At 42.1% G+C, this 21,479-nt stretch overlaps 1 protein-coding gene across 4 annotated transcripts in view; it reads right to left on the reverse strand.

Moving 5' to 3' along the window:
- Positions 1–21,479, reverse strand: part of GCNT4 (glucosaminyl (N-acetyl) transferase 4) — a 113,675-nt gene that overhangs the window by 12,271 nt on the left and 79,925 nt on the right. For 2 of the 4 annotated variants that reach the window (XM_056540068.1, XM_056540059.1), the window contains one exon: positions 1,248–1,318. The gene's annotated coding sequence lies outside the window, so the exon portion shown is untranslated. Of the gene's footprint in view, positions 1–1,247; positions 1,319–16,804; positions 17,052–21,479 lie in introns of all 4 variants that reach the window. The other 2 variants (XM_056540048.1, XM_056540074.1) reach the window with 2 other exon arrangements.

Consider the following 21,479-nt stretch of genomic DNA (forward strand, 5'->3'; position numbering starts at 1 on the left):
TGGGATTCTAAAAAGTAAATGTTGAAGATGATTTATCTTTCTTTTCGGTGCTTGTGCTTATCATTGTGCTGACAGAGGCTAAAAGAACAGTCATCAACCCTAGGTCATAAGAAGGAATAACGATACGAGCACTAAACATGAACTCAGACAGATGTGACACTATATACAGATACTGTATATTGTCACAAATTCTGCAGTTTCTGTGGTGTAAGGCTAAGTTTCCACTTGTTTTTTTTCTTCTGGCAGTTTTTGGATATCTGCCACTGCAATTTTTGAGCCAAAATCAGAAGTGGATCCATTAGGGAGGAGAAATGCAAGTCCTTCCTTTATATGTCCTATTCCTTTTGAATAGACTTCTGGCTTTAATTCAAATACTGCACTGGCAGATATCCAAAAACTGCCAGAAAAAAACCCAAGTGGAAACTTAGCCTTAAAACGTAATTAGTTTTCTGGAAGGAGATGATGACACAGTAAATACAACCCACCAGAAGTGAGATCTATTCTGACATCACTCCTTATTTTAAAATCACTATTTTAAAATCACATGCTTGAGTATTGTATCTCTTTTATAGATATAAAGTGAAGCTTAAAGGGGTACTCCCCTGTAAAACATTTTTTTATTCAACTGGTGCCAGAAAGTTAAACAGATTTGTAAATTACTTCTATAAAAAAAAGTTAATCCTTCCAGTACTTAACAGCTGCTGTATGATCCACAGGAAGTTATTTTCTTTTTGAATTTCCTTTCGGTCTGACCACAGTGCTCTCTGCTGACACCTCTGTCCATGTCAGGTACTGTCCGGAGCAGGAGAGATTTTTTATGGGGATTTGCCCCAACTCTGGACAGTTCCTGACATGAAAATAGGTGTCAGTAAAGAGCACTGTGGTTAGGCAGAAAGGAAATGCAAAACGAAAATAACTTCCTGCGGAGCATACAACAGCTGATAAGTACTGGAAGGATTAAGATTGTTAAATAGAAGTAATTTACTTTCTAGCACCAGTTGATTTAAAAAAAAAAATTCCCAGTGGCGTACCCCTTTAACTTGAGAAACACACATCTCGTGAGTTATCGGGGAACTGCTGATTCAACAATTCTGTGATATACTCCTATAACTAAAATTATCCTCATTTCCATAAAGAAAGCTAAGGGAGCTGTCCTGCAATAAAATAAAAAAAACCTTGAACATTTAGGCTCAAATATTTACATGTTTTGTGTAATACATGCAATGTGTGCAGTGCTACGTACTTACGTAAATGCTTAGATGCTACGGACCATCATATGGAAGGCAGAGAAATATTCTCAGTGAATACATGTCAGGATCTAAAACACGAATTGCAAACAAAGATTCAATAATGCAATTTGTATAAGAATAAGGCTGGGTTCACATGGGTGAAAAATGTGTGGACTGTTCGCACAGAATATTCCACAAGTACATTCTGCTGACGAAAAGTCCCACTTATTTCAATGGGATTCTGTTTCACTGTTCACACAGCAGAATTTCCATACCAGATGTTTCTGGTGCGGAAATTCAGATTACGGCATCCACAGAAAAAATAGTCAAGTCTATTCTTTTTGCGGAGATCGCAAGGAAATGCCATCTACGAGACAATGCATTTCCAAGCAGTCCTAGCGCCTGCCGGTTAGTTAAGTGTGCGAAATGTCTGCACCTGTTTTTCATTCAGAAATTGCGCATATTTTTCACCCGTGTGAACATAGTGTGATAGAGCACAGAAATGCAAAAATAATTCACTTAACTAAGCACAGCAACAGTTTCCAGCATACAATACCCAGTAACAAAACCACAACTCCCAGCATGCCAGCATGCTGGGAGTTGTAGTTTTGCAACAGCTGCAGGGCTATAATTTGGAGACCACTGCATTAGAAGATTACTGCCAAATCAGATACTATAACTTTTACTTCCCAGCACCTTCTCCCCCTTGTGACTACTACCTCTTTATCTGTAACCATACTGTAATATGAGACACATGGTTGTTATAAGGGTCAGTTTTTAATTATTTGTATGTTCTCTTATAGATCTGAGGTGTCCACCACCACCGCACCCTCCCTCCATACACATGCATTCTCGGTACATTGGAATGAACAAAAATTTGTTTAACCCCTTAAGGACCCAGCCATTTTACACCTGAGGACCCGGCCATTTTTTGAACATCTGACCACTGTCACTTTAAACATTAATAACTCTGGAATGCTTTTAGTTATCATTCTGATTCCGAGACTGTTATTTCGTGACATATTCTACTTTAACACAGTGGTAAAATTTTGTGTTAACTTGCATCCTTTCTTGGTGAAAAATCCCAAAATTTGTTGACAAATTTGAAAATTTGGCATTTTTCTAACTTTGAAGCTCTCTGCTTGTAAGGAAAATGGATATTCCAAATCATTTTTTTAATTCACATATACAATATGTCCACTTTATGTTTGAATCATAAAATTGACGTGTTTTTACTTTTGGAAGACATCAGAGGGCTTCAAAGTTCAGCAGCAATTTTCCAATTTTTCACAAAATTTCCAAACTCACTATTTTTCAGGGACCAGTTCAGGTTTGAAGTGGATTTGAAGGGTCTTCATATTAGAAATACCCCACAAATGACCCCATTATAAAAACTGCACCCCCAAAGTATTCAAAATGACATTCAGTCAGCGTTTTAACCCTTTAGGTATTTCACAGGAATAGAAGCAAAGTGAAGGAGAAAATTCACAATCTTCATTTTTTACACTCATATGTTCTTGTAGACTCAATTTTTTTATTTTTACAAGGGGTAAAAGGAGAAAATGTATATTTATATTTGTAGCCCAATTTCTTTCGAGTAAGCACATACCTCATATGTCTATGTAAAGTGTTTGGCGGGCGCAGTAGAGGGCTCAGAAGCGAAGGAGCGACAAGGGGATTTTGGAGAGTACATTTAGGAAGCCCCTATGGTGCCAGAACAGCAAAAAAAAAACACATGGCATACCATTTTGGAAACTAGACCCCTTGAGGAACGTAACAAGGAATAAAGTGAGCCTTAATACCCCACAGGTGTTTCACGACTTTTGCATATGTAAAAAAATTAAAAATACATTCACTAAAATGTGTGTTTCCCCCCAAATTTCACATTTTTGCAAGGGTTAATAGCAGAAAATACCCCCCCACAATTTGTAACCCTTATCTCTTCTGAGTTTGGAGGTACCCCATAAATTGACCTGAAGTGCACTACGGGCGAACTACAATGCTCAGAAGAGAAGGAGTCATATTTGGCTTTTTGAGAGCAAATTTTGCTCGGGGGCATGTTGTATTTAGGAAGCCCCTATGGTGCCAGGACAGCAAAAAAAAAAACACATGGCATACCATTTTGGAAACTAGACCCCTTGAGGAACGTAACAAGGAATAAAGTGAGCCTTAATACCCCAAAGGGGTTTCACAACTTTTTGCATACGTAAAAAAAAAAAAAAGAAATTTCACTAAAATGTGTGTTTCCCCCCCCCAAATTTGACATTTTTGCAAGGGTTAATAAAAGAAAATACCCCCCAAAATTTGTAAACCCATCTCTTCTGAGTATGGAGGTACCACATAAGTTGACCTGAAGTGCACTACGGGCGAACTACAAAGCTCAGAAGAGAAGGAGTCATATTTGGCTTTTTGAGAGCAAATTTTGCTCGGGGGCATGTCGCATTTAGGAAGCCCCTATGGTGCCCCCCACTGGTGTCTGTCAGATCTTTGGAACAGTGGGCTGGACAACTCTCCCTTCTGGGCCTTGTTGTGCGCCCCCAGAGCACTTTGCGCCGACATATGGGGTAGTTCCGTAGTCGGGATGAATTGCATTACAATTTTTTGGGGGCTTTTTTTTACACTAACATGCTGGTGTAGACCCCAACTTCACCTTTTCATACGGGGTGAAAGGAGAAAAAGTCCCCCCAAAATTTGTTAGGCAATTTCTCCCGAGTACGGCGATACCCCATATGTGGCCCTAAACTGTTGCCTTGAAATACGACAGGGCTCCAAAGTGAGAGAGCGCCATGTGCATTCGAGGCCTGCATTAGGGATTTGCATAGGGGTGGACATAGGGTATTCTACGCCAGTGATTCCCAGACAGGGTGCCTCCAGCTGTTGCAAAACTCCCAGCATGCTTGGACAGTCAACAGCTGTCCGGCAATACTGGGAGTTGTTGTTTTGCAACAGCTGGAGGCTCCATTTTGGAAACAGTGGCGTACCAGACGTTTTTCATTTTTATTGGGGAGGGGAGGGGGGCTGTGTAGGGGTATGTGTATATGTAGTGTTTTTTACTTTTTATTTTATTTTGTGTTAGTGTAGTGTAGTGTCTTTAGGGTACAGTCACATGGGCGGGGGATTACAGCGAGTTTCCCGCTGCGAGTTTGAGCTGCCGCGCAAAATTTGCTGCATCGCAAACTTTCAGCCTGATACTCACTGTAAGCCCCCTGCCCATGTGAATGTACCCTGTACATTCACAGGGGGGGGGGGGACCTCCAGCTGTTGCAAAACTACAACTCCCAGCATGCACAGTTTATCAGTGCATGCTGGTAGTTATAGTTTTGCAACAGCTGGAGGCACACGGGTTGGGAAACACTGAGTTAGGAAACAGACAATGTTTCCCAACCATTGTGCCTCCAGTTGTTGCAAAACCACTACTCCCAAACATTCTCAGGCATGCTGGAAGTAGTATTTCGGCAACATCTTTAGAGCCAGATGTTGCTGAACTACAACTCCCAGCATGCTTGGAGTTGTAGTTTTGCAACATCTGGAGGACTACAGTTTGCAGACCACTAATACAGTGGTTCCCAATCTGTGCCCTTCCAGATGTTGCAAAACTACAACTCCCAGTATGCCAAAACTGTCCAGGCATGCTGGGAGTTGTAGTTCTGCAACATCTGAAGGACCAGATGTTACAGAACTACAACTTCTAGCATGCCTGGACAGTAAGGGCATGCTGAGGATGTGTAGTTTTGCAACATCTGGAAGGGCACAGTGGTCCCAAAACTGCGGACCTACAGATGTTGCAAAACTGCAACTCCCAGCATGCCCGGACGCCAAGTGTAAGGGGACCAGATCGAGCAGTCCAGATCGCTTTACGGCCGTCTGCACTGCTGCAAAGGTCTCGCCGCCGCCGAAGATCCACTCACCTGTCGCCACCGCCGCCGTGATCCGGGTCTTCAGAGACGAGGTAAGTACTGGGGCCGGGCCCCAGCTCTCCCCCGTCCCCCGCCGCGTCCTCTGGTCTTCCTCCCGTTCTCTCCGGACTTCCAGGAGCCGGGCAGGGCGGGAGGAAGTAACCGCTCCCCCCCCTGCGATTGTTCGGTTGGCTAACCGAGGAATCGCAGCGGATAGGAGGAGGTGGCAGGCTTGCCACCTCGCTCTTGTACTTCAGCATGGTCCTGGCTGTCTGTGACAACCGTGATCATGCAAAATTACCGGGCAATCTGGTCCCAGAGAGCCCGGTAACGCCGCAGATCGCAGGATTTCCCTCGCGATTTGCGACGATCGCCGACATGGGGGGCCGACATGGCCCCCCTTGACGTTTGCCCTGGATGCCTGCTGAAGCATTTCAGCAGGTATCCGCTTCCGATCTCTGCCCGGCAGGGACCGAAAAACGCCATGAAGTACTCATACGTCATGGGTCTTTAAAGCCCAGAGTGCGGAGACGTACGCATACGTCATGTATCCTTATAAATGTATAAAATGTTGCATGCATACAATAAATATCACTAACTAGCTGAGTACCCGGCGTTGCCTGGTTTTTCCTTCCTAATCCTTGCTGGGGAGGAAAAGCAACAAAGGGAGTACGTTTTGACCTCATATCCCGTCCTCATATCCCGAGCTCATATTCCACACTTATATCCTATTCCTATATCCCGTCCTCATATCCCATCCTCATATCTCGTCCTCATATCCCGACCCAATATCCCATCCTCATATCTCGTCCTCATATCCCGACCTCATATCCCACCCTTATATCCTGTCCCTATATCCCATCCTCATATCCTGTCCTCATATCCTGTCCTCATACCCCGCCCTCATATCCCATCCCTATATCCCAACCTCATGTCCCGTCCTCATATCCCATCCCCATAACTAATCCTTATTTCTAATCTTCATATTCTGTCCTCAGGTGGGATTGCATTGTGGTACAGATATTGTAAGATGAAAATAAAAGGGTGTGGCTTAAAGGGTGGGCGTGTATTTGAAAAATGGGGCATGAAATGCGGGGAGGGTGTGGCTTCCCAGCCGGACTGACACATTCACCAGAAGATGCAGAGCAGAACTTGTGGAGTAAGGCACCAAAAGTTCTATATACTTGCATGGGACTTGAAACAAAAACGGGATCCTTCACATATGGGGGTAGGTTAGGGGTTAAATTAGCTATTATATATTTTTATTTAACATATAAGTAACATGTGACCAAGTATTATCGAAATATCTCCAACCGTATCGCAGTTATGCTGAAACATACATTTCCCATAGATTTGCATTGGACTTTAAACAAAAAACCCCATCCGACGCAAATCAGGGTAGCTTAAGGTTGAATTAACTATCCTATATTTTTTGTGGACATATAAGTAACATGTGACCCAGTATTATCGAAAAATCTCCAGCTCTTTGGAAGTTATGAAGTAACATATATTTCCCATAGACTAGTATAGGACTTTAAATAAAAACCCGGAACCCTGGTAAATGGTGGTGGGTAAGGGTTAATTTATCTATCCTATGTTTGTTGTTGACATATAAGTAACATGTGTGCCAAGTTTCATGTTAATATTTTTAGCTGTTTGGAAGTGATGCTGGAACATACATACATACACACACATTGACCCCTTATTTTCTATTGCAAACCCGAAATGTTTTGTCGGGTTGTGCGCCAGATTCTGTCGCATTGCGCCAGACTTTGCACCAGAATTGGAAAAACCCCGACTAACTCTCCATTTTGCTAAGAAAACCCGAAAAAGGGGCGTGGTCGCCAGAAAAGGGGGCATGGTCTCCGAAATGGGGCGTGTTCCCGACATTTTCACAAAAACACAACAAACATATTTACTAAAGTTTCCACATAAAATGTTGTGGATTTGAGCTGAGGAAAAACAGAGAGATCAGAGCAGGTGTAAAAAAAAAAAAAGCAAAATGTAAGGAAAGTGGAAAATGTAGGGAAACCTTAGTAAATACCTTGGAAAATAAATGATAGGGAATTAAACCCCACAAAGAAACCTACACTCCACTCTTAGTAAATCAGGGCTTTTGAGTTTTATACACACTGCTCAAAAAAATAAAGGGAACACTTAAACAACACAATGTAACTCCAAGTCAATGACACTTCTGTGAAATCACACTGTTCACTCAGGAAGCAACACTGATTGACAATCAATTTCACATGCTGTTGTGCAAATGGAACAGACAGCAGGTGGAAATTATAGGCAATTAGCAAGACACCCCCATAAATGAGTGATTCTGCAGGTGGTGACCACAGACCATTTCTCAGTTCCTATGCTTTCTGGCTGATGTTTTGGTCACTTTTGAATGCTGGAGGTGCTTTCACTCTAGTGGTAGCATGAGACGGAGTCTACAACCCACACAAGTGGCTCAGGTAGTGCAGCTCATCCAGGATGGTACATCAATGCGAGCTATGGCAAGAAGGTTTGCTCTGTTTGTCAGCGTAGTGTCCAGAGCATGGAGGCACTACCAGGAGACAGGCCAGTACATCAGGAGATGTGGAGGAAGCCGTAGGAGGGCAACAACCCCGCAGCAGGACCGCTACCTCTGCCTTAGTGCAAAGAGGAGCAGGAGGAGCACTGCCAGAGTCCTGCAAAATGACCTCCAGCTGGCCACAAATGTGCATGTGTCCACTCAAATGGTCAGAAACAGACTCCATGAGGGTGGTATGAGGGCCCGACATTCACAGGTGGAGATTGTGCTTACAGCCCAACATGTTAGTGTAAAAAATGCAGATTTTGATTTTTCTCCTCCACATTGCTGCTAATCTTGGGAAACACTTAAAGGGTTAACACATTTTCTGAATGTCATTTTGAATACATTGAGGGGTGTAGTTTCTATAATGGGGTCATTTATGGGGTAGTTCTCACAGAAATGCCCCTCAAATCCACTTCAAAGTTAACTGGTCCCTGAAAAATTCAGATTTTGAAATTTTTGTGAACATTTTGAAAATTGCTGCTATATTTTGAAGCCCTTCAAAAAGTAAAAACATGTCAACTTTCTGATGCCAACATAAAGTAGACATATTGTGTTTGTGAATCGATATAAAATTTATTTGGAATATCCATTTTCCTTACAAGCAGAGAGTTTCAAAGTTAGAAAATGCTAAATTTTTGGGGATTTTTCACCAAGAAAGGATGCAAGTAACGACGAAAATTTAACACTAACATAAAGTAGAATATGTCACGAAAAACAATCTCGGAATCAGAATAATCGTTAAAAGCATCCCAGAGTTATTAATGCATGGAGTGACAGAGGTCAGAATTGCAAAAAAAAGGCTCAGTCCTTAGGCTAGGATTCCACTTGTTTTTTTGTGCTGCGTTTTTTGGGATTAAAAAAACGCCTGAAAAAACGCCTATGCAATCTCCTGTGTCTGCCGTTTTTTCATTTGTGTGGAAATTGCACCCTTTTTGCACCAAATTTGTTGGGTACTAAAAAAAAAAAAAAAGAAGGATGCAGCAGTGATGGAAAATTTTTTATTAAAAGAAATGTTTATATTTTATAACAACATTTTTATTATTTTTTTTAATAAAGTGTGTGTGTTTCACTTTTTTTTCTCTATTTTCTTTTTTATGTAGTACTACTACTCCCAGCATGGAACAGACTGTTCCATGATGGGAGTAGTAGAAGCTGTACTATAGACATATCGCCCTGGGTATCAGTCCTGACACCCGATGCGATCGTCCATAATATAGCAGAGATGCGAGAGGCTCTATACAGCTCTCGCATCTCTGCTCTGTACTCCGGCCAGTGATGTGAATAGAAAATCACCAGAGCTGTGATTGGCCGGATGGTTGCAGCCAATCACAGCTCTGAGGAAAATATTAATGAGTGAGTGGCCGGCCCGGAGTATAGTGCAGAGCAGAGATGCGAGCGCTGTATACAGCCGCTCCATCTCTGCTATAGACAGGACGATCACAGCGGGTGTCAGTAGTGATACCCACTGTGATCTTTCCTTAACTGCAAGTACTACTATTCCCAACATGAAGCACACTCTGCTCCATGCTGGGAGCTGTAGTACCTGCATTAATAGACAGATCGCAGCGAGTGTAACTTCTGACACCCACTGCGAACTGTCTATTAATGCAGGTACTACAGCTCCCAGCAGGAAGCAGAGTGCGCTACATGTTGGAAGCTGTATTACCGGCAGTTAAGGAAAGATCACAACGGATGTCACAACTGACACCCGCTGTGATCCTCCTGTATAATGTATAGATCTGGCCGCTCTTCTATGGTCCCCTGCACGGCCGTATATATACACATATTCATATATCCCACAGAGAGCTGTGATTGGCTGGAACCATTTGGTCAATCACAGCTCTGCGGGAAATATGAATAGGTGTTTATATACGGCAATGCAGGGGACCATAGAAGAGCAGCCGGCTGTGTCTATACATTATACAGGAGGATCGCAACGGGCGATCTGTTTTTAGTACAGGTACTACTACTCCCATCATGGAACAGTGTGTTTCATGCTGGGAGTAGTAGTACTACCTAAAAAAAAAATTTAAAAAAATAAAGGAAAAAAGTGAAAAAACACACACACACACTACATTTTTATTATTGTCAGCTACATTTTTAGGTCCCCGCCCTCCCACATAAAAAGTTTAAAAAGTAATAAAAATGTTGTTATTAAAAAGATACATTTCGTTAGATACAAATTTTCCCTTCACTACTGTATCTTTTTTTTTTTTATGGTACCCTACGAAATTTTATTTAAAAAAGGTATCTCCATTACTTTTTTGGATCGCTAAAGTCCAAAAAAGAATGGAAACCGCTTGCAAAAACGCCAAAGTTAAAACCCACACATCTTGGTGTTTTTTCACTCCCATAGACTTCTATGGGAGAAAAACGCCATGATTTTGACAAAAAAATAAAATCAAATAAAATCGCCAGTGGCTCAACATGCTGCGATTACCAACGATCTGAAAAACGCAAAAAAAAAGAGTGAAAAAACGCCAAAAGGATAAAAAAAATGCCAAAGTGAAAAACGCCAAGTGGAATATGAATTTTGCAATTTCTCATTCTCATGCGGCAGAATTGGTGTTTTTCTTGGCAGTTTCCCCCGCCCCAAAAAAAAAACTAGTGGAATTCCAGCCTTAGTTCACACGGAGTAAATGAAGAGTAATTCACACCAAAAAATTTACAGGCGGAAAAAATAATTTTATTTTCGCGTGAAATTCGCGGGCAGAATTTCCGCAGTGTGAACAGGCCAGCAGAAATAACATTAAAGTCAATGGGCAGAGGAGATGTGCATTCATTTGGAGCGGAGAATTCAAGAGGAATTACTCGAGTAAATTCCTCTTGAATTACTCGGTGTGAACGCTCCCTTAGGGTGCGTTCCCACAGAGCATATACGCAGCGTATTTGACGCTGCGCAAAATTTACGGCAGCAGCGGGAAATACGCTGCATATTCCTCGCTCACTATACACACAGGGCTTTCCGGCGGCAGCCCAATGTGTATAGTGAGTTTTGGAGGCGGCACACGGCCCCGCCTCCAAAACTCCCTATACACATAGGGCTGCCTCCAGAAAGCCCTGTGTGTATAGTGAGCAAGGAATACGCAGCGTATTTCCCGCTGCTGCCATAAATTGAGCAGCGTCAAATACGCTGCGTATACGCCCTGTGGGAACGCACCCTTAAGGTGAAAAAGGGCTCAGTCCTTAAGGGGTTAACAATGCCAATATTTGCACTCTTCTGTGCTTGGAATATATTTGCAACAATGTCAAGTGTCAGTGTATATGGTCATAGCGCAAAATTCATATGGAGAAAAGAGGGTTGAAAGCTACACCTGTGGCTCCTGAGCCACTGTTTGGGGGCCCTGGGTTATCTAAACAACTGAAAGGGACCCAAATAGACTTGTGCACCACTGAGAAGCAATTAACAGCAGGCAGAACTGCCTGTTACTACTTCAGAACATGCAGTTTCATGATTTTGCTCAATGTTCTGGCACAATCAGTTCCAGAGACATTGTCATCTGTCGGGACGGCAATGTCTTTGCGGCGCTGGCTGCACTCGGGATTTTTCCGGACAGAGATTCTCAGTGTGAACCCGACCATAGAGTGATCATCCACAGAAGATGATGGGGGAGACTTATCAGCACCAGTACTGAGGCAAAGTTGACTTCTTTCATTTTTCAGAGGCCTTTTCAAAAATGAAAGAAGCGAGCTGATTGGTTGCTATGGGCAACTGGGCAACTTTTCCTATACACAGGTTTTGATAAATTCACCCCCTTGCCCCCCGATGTGTTTGCATGAACAGAGGAAATAATAGTGTAGTCAAAGACGATTGTTCTCAGTTACACAAGCTTCAATGTAAATGTATATTTCTATAATGAATAATGTAAGCAATTATCACTTGTAATTTTATTGCTGAAGTAAGATAAGTGAAACATATATGAAACCTATAAAATAATAACTATAATAATGCAAAGAGAACTGGACCATGGCAAGCATGTGTGTTTTTTATTCAATGCCGTATTTAGCTTGGATACATTGCACATGCCAACAAACACCTTTTAAATCCATTAGCCAATATGCCATACCCACTACAGACACAACCTGGGTAAACCTACGGTAAAAGCGTAGGAAACTGCAGGTATAGATAACTAGGGAACATTAGCAGGAATACATAATCAAGAAAAATGCATTGGATTTTGTGAAAGAGAGAATATACATAAACATCTTATATACCATGATGTATATTAGTCCAGTGAAAGGCCTTTATTACATTCTGCTAAGCCTCCTAGCAGGGGAGAAATCTCTATTTCAGAACTCCGCAGGGTTTTTTTTTTTTTTTTATAAGTGAAATGCTTAAGTGCTTTCAACACTTAACCCTTTTCTGTGCTCCTGCAATCTTTACTTGTAACAAGGCTGCTATTTCTACTTATGTCTAGGAAAATTCCTATTGCCTGACCAATAAAAACAAGTTAAAGTTGGCTCCTGAAGTTGGATAGCAGAATCATAAGTCTGCAGGATTTTGTTTATTCCTAGTTATGGCCTCATGCACACTACCTATTTAGGACACTGCACAGTAATACAGCACCCTTAGCCTTCTACAGTTCCCTACTGTACTCCAGTATGTCTTTTATACGTAGGCTATTTTCTATCAAAATTGCTTTTTTGTGATATGATGCCATACAGAAACACACTAAGTTTATTGTTCTGATAAAAACGCAATATTCCTGTTATCATTTAAGAACACAGTTTATCACCTTCATTGCTGATAAGATTGCAATAAATTATATCCCAGGTAGCAAACAGTTAATTTCTTCCAAGATTCCTGCCAATAGGCCCCACAATGCATATCCCAGTCCCATAGACATTTAAGGGAACTGCAGTGTGTACACAGGCTCACCACTTCATTCTGTGGGAAGACTCCGGGCCCCATTCTTAAAGGGGAACTCCAGGGGAAACAAGTGGAAAACAAATGTTTTCAAATCAACTGGCGCCAGAAAGATAAACAGATTTGTAAATTACTTCTATTTCAAAATCTGAATCCTTCCAGTTTTTATCAGCTGCTGTATAATCCAGAGAAAAATGTGTAGTTCTTTTCAGTCTGACAACAGTGCTCTCTGCAGACACCTCTGTCCATGTCTGGAACTGTCCAGATTAGAAGCAGATCCCCATTGAAAACCTCTCCTGCTCTGGACAGTTCTTGACATGGACAGAGGTGTCAGCAGAGAACACTGTTGTCAGACTGGAAAAAACTTCACGGCCGGCATTTATCATTGTAGGTGTAAGTGAAGCATTTTCCTACACCTTTTTTTTTTGTGTACTGGTAATGTGTAGGAACACCAAATTTATTAAATGGTCGCAGAGCATTTGATACATTTTGTGCAGGCCACATTTTTTGAAATTTCTCTCTTGACATACAGCAAAAAGCTAAGCTAAGTCTCGGCTCGTGTAGTTTTACGGACTTTTCAGTGGCTTTGTGCCTTTTTTTGCACCTTTTAACAAAAAGGAGCAGTTGATAAAACCCTTCCATATCATGTGTATTGCCAAAATCAGCAGAAATGTGTAAACCAAAAGGCACAAAAAAGGCGCAAATAAACCCTGCTTGCGCCTTTTGTAGACACAAAAAACGGTCTAAAGACAATGATAAATGTCGGCCCACAAGTTTCTCTGTAGTATATCTGTAGTATACAGCAGCTGATAAGTACTGAAAGGGTTAAGATAAATAGATAAATAGAAGTAATTTACAAATCTTTTTAACTTTCTGGCTCCAGTCTGACAACAGTGCTCTATGCTGACAACCTAGTGTTTAGACACTCATTGCCCATGCAACTGTATTATACATCATCCCCAGCCTTTGGATAGACAATAAGGGCACCTTTAATAAATTAGGAAATATTCTCAGACTATGTTTTTTTTTTTTTTTACTCTTTTAGTAAATGTCTGTGGTGATAAATGTCTACTGGGCAAAGGAGCTGCTTTTGGTAGACTTTTGAAGATAAACTTACAAGCAACCGTCAGAGAATATGAATCAGGGACACAGTACAATGTACAGTAAAATGCATGATACTAGCATGTACAGTAATGGGCAAAACATGGTCCTACAAAGTCTTTTTCTGAAGTGATACAAAATCAAACCTATACAAGTAGGGTATCATTTTAACCACATGGACCGACAGAATAAAGATAAGGTGTCATTTTTGCCGAAAAATTTACTGCGTAAAAACGGAAGCCCCCAAAACTTACAAAATAGTGTTTTTTCATCAATTTTGTCGCACATTGATTTTTTTTCCTGTTTCACCGTAGATTTTTGGGTAAAATGACTAATGTCATTACAAAGTAGAATTAGTGATGCAAAAAATAAGCCATCATATAGAATTTGAGGTGAAAATTTTAAAGAGTTAGGATTTTTTTTAAAGTTAAAGAGGAAAAATTGAAAATGAAAAAACGGAAAAAGCCCGGGTACTTAAGGGGTTAAATAAGTTTATTAACAGTAATATACAGAGGATGCTGGGCCTCAACACTGTGGTCTTCAGTTACCATGTTAAGAATCTCACCCAATATCACCATGAGTAAGAGTTGATTACAGAATAACAAAAAAAACTAAGCAAAACAATGGTGGTGTAATGAATAATATGTTCCCAGTGGCACATGGTACTATCATGACATGTGACAGTTCGCACAAGCAGCCCCACTGTGAATAATACAGAAACTAAGCAAAAACAATGTTGGTGTAATGAATAATATGTTCCCAGTGGCACATGGTACTATCATGACATGTGACAGTTCACACAAGCAGCACCACTGTGAATAATACAGAAACTAAGCAAAAACAATGTTGGTGTAGTGTATAATATGTTCCCAGTGGCACATGGTACTATCATGACATGTGACAGTTCACACAAGCAGCCCCACTGTGAATAATACAGAAACTAAGCAAAAACAATGTTGGTGTAGTGTATAATATGTTCCCAGTGGCACATGGTACTATCATGACATGTGACAGTTCACACAAGCAGCCCCACTGTGAATAATACAGAAACTAAGCAAAAACAATGTTGGTGTAGTGTATAATATGTTCCCAGTGGCACATGGTACTATCATGACATGTGACAGTTCACACAAGCAGCCCCACTGTGAATAATACAGAAACTAAGCAAAAACAATGTTGGTGTAGTGTATAATATGTTCCCAGTGGCACATGGTACTATCATGACATGTGACAGTTCACACAAGCAGCACCACTGTGAATAATACAGAAACTAAGCAAAAACAATGTTGGTGTAGTGTATAATATGTTCCCAGTGGCACATGGTACTATCATGACATGTGACAGTTCACACAAGCAGCCCCACTGTGAATAATACAGAAACTAAGCAAAAACAATGTTGGTGTAGTGTATAATATGTTCCCAGTGGCACATGGTACTATCATGACATGTGACAGTTCACACAAGCAGCCCCACTGTGAATAATACAGAAACTAAGCAAAAACAATGTTGGTGTAGTGTATAATATGTTCCCAGTGGCACATGGTACTATCATGACATGTGACAGTTCACACAAGCAGCCCCACTGTGAATAATACAGAAACTAAGCAAAAACAATGTTGGTGTAGTGTATAATATGTTCCCAGTGGCACATGGTACTATCATGACATGTGACAGTTCGCACAAGCAGCACCACTGTGATGTTCTGTTTTGTATCAAGTCAGCTCCTTACAGGGGTCACTGCTCAGAAAAGATTCTAAATTAGGAATATCTCCGGCTATTGCTGCCAAACTACACTGCATTATTAATAACAAGCCCATAACAGCAGTTTATAGAGACTTACTCAACACAAATACACCATACAAAGTATACAGCATTCTAGTAACCGCATCCTGGAAGTCAGTGTTTCCCAACCAGGGTGCCTCCAGCTGTTGCAAAACTACAACCCCCAGCATGCCCGGACAGCCGAAGGCTGTCCGGGCATGCTGGGAGTTGTAGTTTTGCAACAGCTGGAGGCACCCCTGGTTGGGAAACACTGACCTATACTATATACTACTATATAGTCCATCATGCTGGGAGTTGTAGTTTTGTAACAGCTGGAGACACCCCTCGTTGGGAACTACTGACCTATAATATACTACTATATAGTCAATCATGCTGGGAGTTGTAGTTTTGTAACAGCTGGAGACACCCCTCGTTGGGAACTACTGACCTATAATATACTACTATATAGTCCATCATGCTGGGAGTTGTAGTTTTGCAACAGCTGGAGGCACCCTGGTTGAGAAGCACTGCTTTAAGTGTATGAAAGGATGTTAACCCTAACTTCTAAGTATATACATTAACCTGAACATATGTGTACAACTGAGCATTATCCTCATGACATTATACTTCCCTAACCATAATACGCATTATTACCTCAAATAATGAATAATATTACCTTTATTAATCTGTAATTTATCATTCCACAGTATTCTATCACAGCCAACATTGTATCAGCTCCAATTTGTTTTCATACCGAATATGAACCCCCCCCCCCCCCCCCCCCCCAAAAAAAAAAAAAAAAAAATCTATGCAATTAAAACCTAGGGGGAAAACATTTTAATATTCTCTTTCTTCTATGTGTTGAGTATACAACACACTAATAAGTTTACCCCCAAATGGAAACCTCTTTATATTCCTGCTTTGTCAATAACATCCTGTACTCTACTCATCCAAACACAGAAGTTGTGTATTATTCTATTATCCTTTTATTCATGAGTATACTGTCCTCTATTACCCTAACATGAGTCTATAGCATTCTACTAACTGTATACACTGAACCTTAACCCATGAGAGTACTATTATATAAACCCAGGCATACAACATTCACTGCACCCCTAGCTCTATTTTCTAAGTGTACAGCATTTTAATAACACAAAAGCATCATGTAAACAAAAATACATTGTAATAATCCTAACTTGTCAGCATGCAGCATTCTAGAATGTATTCCCCAGAAGCCATCAGAATACAGCATTCTAGACAGCAAGTTTAGGAAATAAGATAGAGCATCCCAGGGGTATCATGCACAGGACCACCCACCCCCTAGTAACAGATCAGTGTCCCATTCTGAGACTGCAGCAAAAGTATCAGGAATATATGAACTTACCAAAGAGCAGCACAGACAGTCTGACACTGACTGCTGAGAGCTCCTTAGGCACTATTACTATCTGTAGCCATGGAAAGGATTTCAGGCTTCACTTGCTAGCAGTCTGCACTGAGCCTTGTATGTGACAGGACAGGAAGGAGTCTGTTAGAGGTGTATGAGAAGGGGCTGGTTGATGTGAAAAGAAATGAGAAGGCTCCTCCTCTGGCTGCACAAGGAAGTGAACTGTTTGCTGTCTTCCGAAATTTCACTGCAAACAGAAAAATGACATGTGTGAGGGGACGGCTGTGCTCTGAGCTGATGTTCGCACTTCCTCAAGGCCTAATGCTGGAGGATTACACTGTGCACTTGATTTTAATTAAGAGTCAAGAATTCTGCATCTAATTATCTATTACTTAGAATTTATTACTTATATAGGAACGACATCACCGAAGGGGTCCACCTGGTAGGTATGTTACCACCCTGCTGGTATTTTTATATTAAAAATACCGGCAATGCAATGGCCGGTATTTATCCAACCAATCCTCCAACTCCTGGAATGTTGTACTATAACTTATACCAGTGCTTTCCAACCAGGGGTGCCTCCAGCTGTTGCAAAACTACAACTCCCAGCATGCCCGGACAGCCAACGGCTGTCCGGGCATGCTGTGAGTTGTAGTTTTGCAACAGCTGGAGGCACCCCTGGTTGGGAAACACTGACCTATACTATATACTACTATATAGTCCATCATGCTGGGAGTTGTAGTTTTGTAACAACTGGAGACACCCTTCGTTGGGAAATACTGACCTATACTATATACTACTATATAGTCCATCATGCTGGGAGTTGTAGTTTTGCAACAGCTGGAGGCACCCCTGGTTGGGAAACACTGACCTATACTATATACTACTATATAGCCCATCATGCTGGGAGTTGTAGTTTTGTAACAACTGGAGACACCCTTCGTTGGGAAATACTGACCTATACTATATACTACTATATAGTCCATCATGCTGGGAGTTGTAGTTTTGCAACAGCTGGAGGCACCCCTGGTTGGGAAACACTGACCTATGCTATATACTACTATATAGTCCATCATGCTGGGAGTTGTAGTTTTGTAACAGCTGGAGACACCCTTCGTTGGGAAATACTGACCTATACTATATACTACTATATAGTCCATCATGCTGGGAGTTGTAGTTTTGCAACAGCTGGAGGCGCCCTTGGTTGGGAAATACTGACCTATACTATATACTACTATATAGTCCAACATGTTGGGAGTTGTAGTTTTCATTTGGAGCAGCTGCTGAGCCACAGGCTGTATCAGGGTATGCTGGGAGTTGTAGCTTTCGTTTGGGGCAGCTGCTGAGCCACAGGCTGTATCAGGGCATGCTGGGAGTTGTAGTTAGTAAGTAAGGCTGCTTTCACACTATAGAATGCTCCATTTTAAAGATCTGTTATAATGACCCTTTAACAAAACCATTAAAAACGGCCATTACAAAATCCTATTATAGTCTATGGGATTTTTACATTACCCGTTTTAACCCGTCATAGCCCATTATTAATAAAGGACGTTATTTTGTGACGGGAGGGGTAACGAGAGAAATAGTGCATGCACTATTCCTCCCGTTACTTTCTACCCTCTGAAAATAATGTCCGCTATTAATAACGGGCTATTACGGGTTAAAACGGGAAATTAAAAAATCCTATAGACTATAATGGGGTTTTGTAACGGACGTTTAATGGCTGATTTTAATGATTTTGTTAATGGGTCATTAGAGATGAGCGAACTTACAGTAAATTCGATTCGTCACGAACTTCTCGGCTCGGCAGTTGATGACTTTTCCTGCTTAAATTAGTTCAGCCTTCAGGTGCTCCGGTGGGCTGCAAAAGGTGGATACATTCCTAGGAAAGAGTCTCCTAGGACTGTATCCACCTTTTCCAGCCCACCGGAGCACCGGAAAGCTGAACTAATTTATGCAGGAAAAGTCATCAACTGCCGAGCCGAGAAGTTCGTGACGAATCGAATTTACTGTAAGTTCGCTCATCTCTACGGGTCATTAAAACAATTAATTTTTTATTTTTATTCTTTTACTTTTAAAGTTTATATTCATACAAAATGTTTACAGCGTTTAAACACAGGATACATTCCACCCCCACCCTCTCCCCCCTCCCTGTGTGGAGAGAAAAAAAAAACTAAAAAGCTACACCCAGAAAGCATATTTATCATTTGTAAATGGCCTCTTTGATTATCTCAAATACCTAACCTGACTACCACTTGCCCCATTCCTTCTCAAACTCTCTTTTCCATTTCTTCCCTCAGCAGCACACAAAGGGTTAACATCTTTCCTTTTCCTACTGGACAGAAGAATGTGACTCATTAATTAATTAATCAATCAGACCTGAGATACACCTGGATACTGACCCTCCCCTAGGGTATAAACCCCCCCAAAAAAACTATGGACACACAGTTTTTTTCTTCTGTCCTACGGACGGTTTGTGACTCCTGGGCATACTGTATTTTGCAGATTAGCCATACTTAACTATATGTCTATGAGGACTGGCTCTGCCTGTGGTATTATCAGGCTTCCAGTGCCTCCCTGGTGCATTGTCTCTTCCCAGAGGTTGTGGGAAGCGCATGAGGGCAGCTCCAGGTAAGTATTAGAGACAAGTCTAGTATCGGGACCTATCTCTATTATGTAATGCTAGATGCTGCCTTACCGGCTCCCCGCCACCTGACTCCGGCAGCGGTTGTGCTGTGCGATGTGCACTTCCGGTCCAGGATGCGAACTTCCAGTCATCGGTGCGGGACGCATAGTGGATGACGTATCGCTGGCGGGTCATTTGTGGCGCCGGAGCAGGTATTTAGTCATGGCAATGGCGCAACATGTTCCGGCCTAGCCTGGTGCACGTCCTTGCCAGCAATCAGGTATGTGTCATATTCATTATGCAGCAGATATGTCTGCTGCTTATACTGCATATTGCCAAAGCTTGCTTTTTATCTCAAATATGGGGACACATGGTGTGATGTTTTTTCCCTATCTTAGTTGCAATCTCTTAGAGGGCTCTGTGCATCCAATAACCATCTATACGGAACACAAGAACCTGCTTTATCTTCAGTCAGCCCATCGTCTCAATCCGCATCAGGCTCGCTTGTCCCTGTTCTTCTCCAGATTTAACTTTTTTATTCATTTTCGTCCAGCAGAGAAGAATCTATCTAGATCTTCTGAGGTAGATCTTCCACAGCACCGGCAAGTCTTCAGCGTCTGACCCCTGGGAATACTTATGTTTCTCCTTGTTTGAGACTTCAGATCTTGAAATGGGGTCATTCTTCTCTCTTGGCAGGTCATGCTGGTATCCGTAAATCCTTGCAACTAAGTTCTCGACAGTATTGGTGGCCCACTCTGAAACGGGATGTCATGGACTTTGTTCGTACTTGCTATGTTTGTGCCCGGGACAAAACAACACGTGCAAAGCCTGCCGGTCTACTACATCCTTTGCCCTGATCTGCCCTGGTCTAACATTGCAATGGACTTTACTACGGATCTTCCTTTTTCTAGCGGCAATACAGTTATCTGGGTTGTTGTGGACCAATTTCTAAGATGGCTCATTTTGTGCCTTTGCCTGGGTTACCATCCGCACCTCAACTAGCCAAACTGTTCCTTATCTTCCGTCTCCATGGATTGCCGACACATATTGTCTCTGACCGCGGAGTCCAGTTCGTCTCCAAATTCTGGAGGGCACTCTGCTCACAACTTCAAATTAATCAGGATTTCTTCTCTGCCTATCAACCCCAGTCTAATGGTCCAATTGAGAGGGTGAATCAGATTTTGGGGTATTATCTTCGCCACTTTGCCTCCGCCCGCCATGACGACTGGTCTGATCTTCTACCCAGGGCTGAGTTTTCGTACGGGATACCGAATCTATAGGAACTTCACCCTTCTATGTAGTCTATGGACTTCATCCTCGTCCTCCTCTACCCTTACCTTCTTCCTCCGGAGTCCCTATGGCTGATGAATTAGTACGGAACTTCACCGCCATTTGGAAGAAGACTCATCTCTCCATTCTTCGTGCCACGACCCGTATGAAATCTCAAGCGGACAAGAAAAGGCATCCTCCTCCTGAATTTTCACCCGGGGACAGAGTATGGCTGTCATTTAAATATATCCACTTCAGAGTACCTTGCTACAAAATGGGACCATGCTATTTGGGGCCTTTCAATGTCAAGAGACGTCTTAATCCAGTGGCATATTCGCTACATCTGCCCTCCTCTCTCCGGATCCCAAATTCTTTCCATGTCTCCCTCCTGAAACCAGTCATCCATAACCGCTTCACTAAAAAGGACATTTCTCCCACTCCCATCTCTGGTACCTCTGATGCATATTCTGTCAAGGAAATTCAAGCTTGGACTCCAAGCTCATCAGAGGTAAACGTTTCTTTCTTGTAGATTGGGAGGGATTCGGTCCTGGAGAGAGGTCTTGGGAGCCACAGGATAACATCCTGGATAAGGATCTTCTGAAAAGATTCTTGAGCCATAAAAAGAGGGGGAGACCAAGGGGGGGGGGGTACTGTAACATACTGCGCTCTGGCCAAAGACACTGGCCGGCGGCGCAGCGTCCCCTACCGCCAGCGGGGCCGGGATTCGCATCGCGGGACGCGCCTGCATGTGAATCCCAACCCGTCTCTTACCTCACTCCA

The sequence above is a fragment of the Hyla sarda genome, chromosome 1 (genome assembly GCF_029499605.1).
Source record: "Hyla sarda isolate aHylSar1 chromosome 1, aHylSar1.hap1, whole genome shotgun sequence".
Taxonomy (NCBI): Eukaryota; Metazoa; Chordata; class Amphibia; order Anura; family Hylidae; genus Hyla; species Hyla sarda.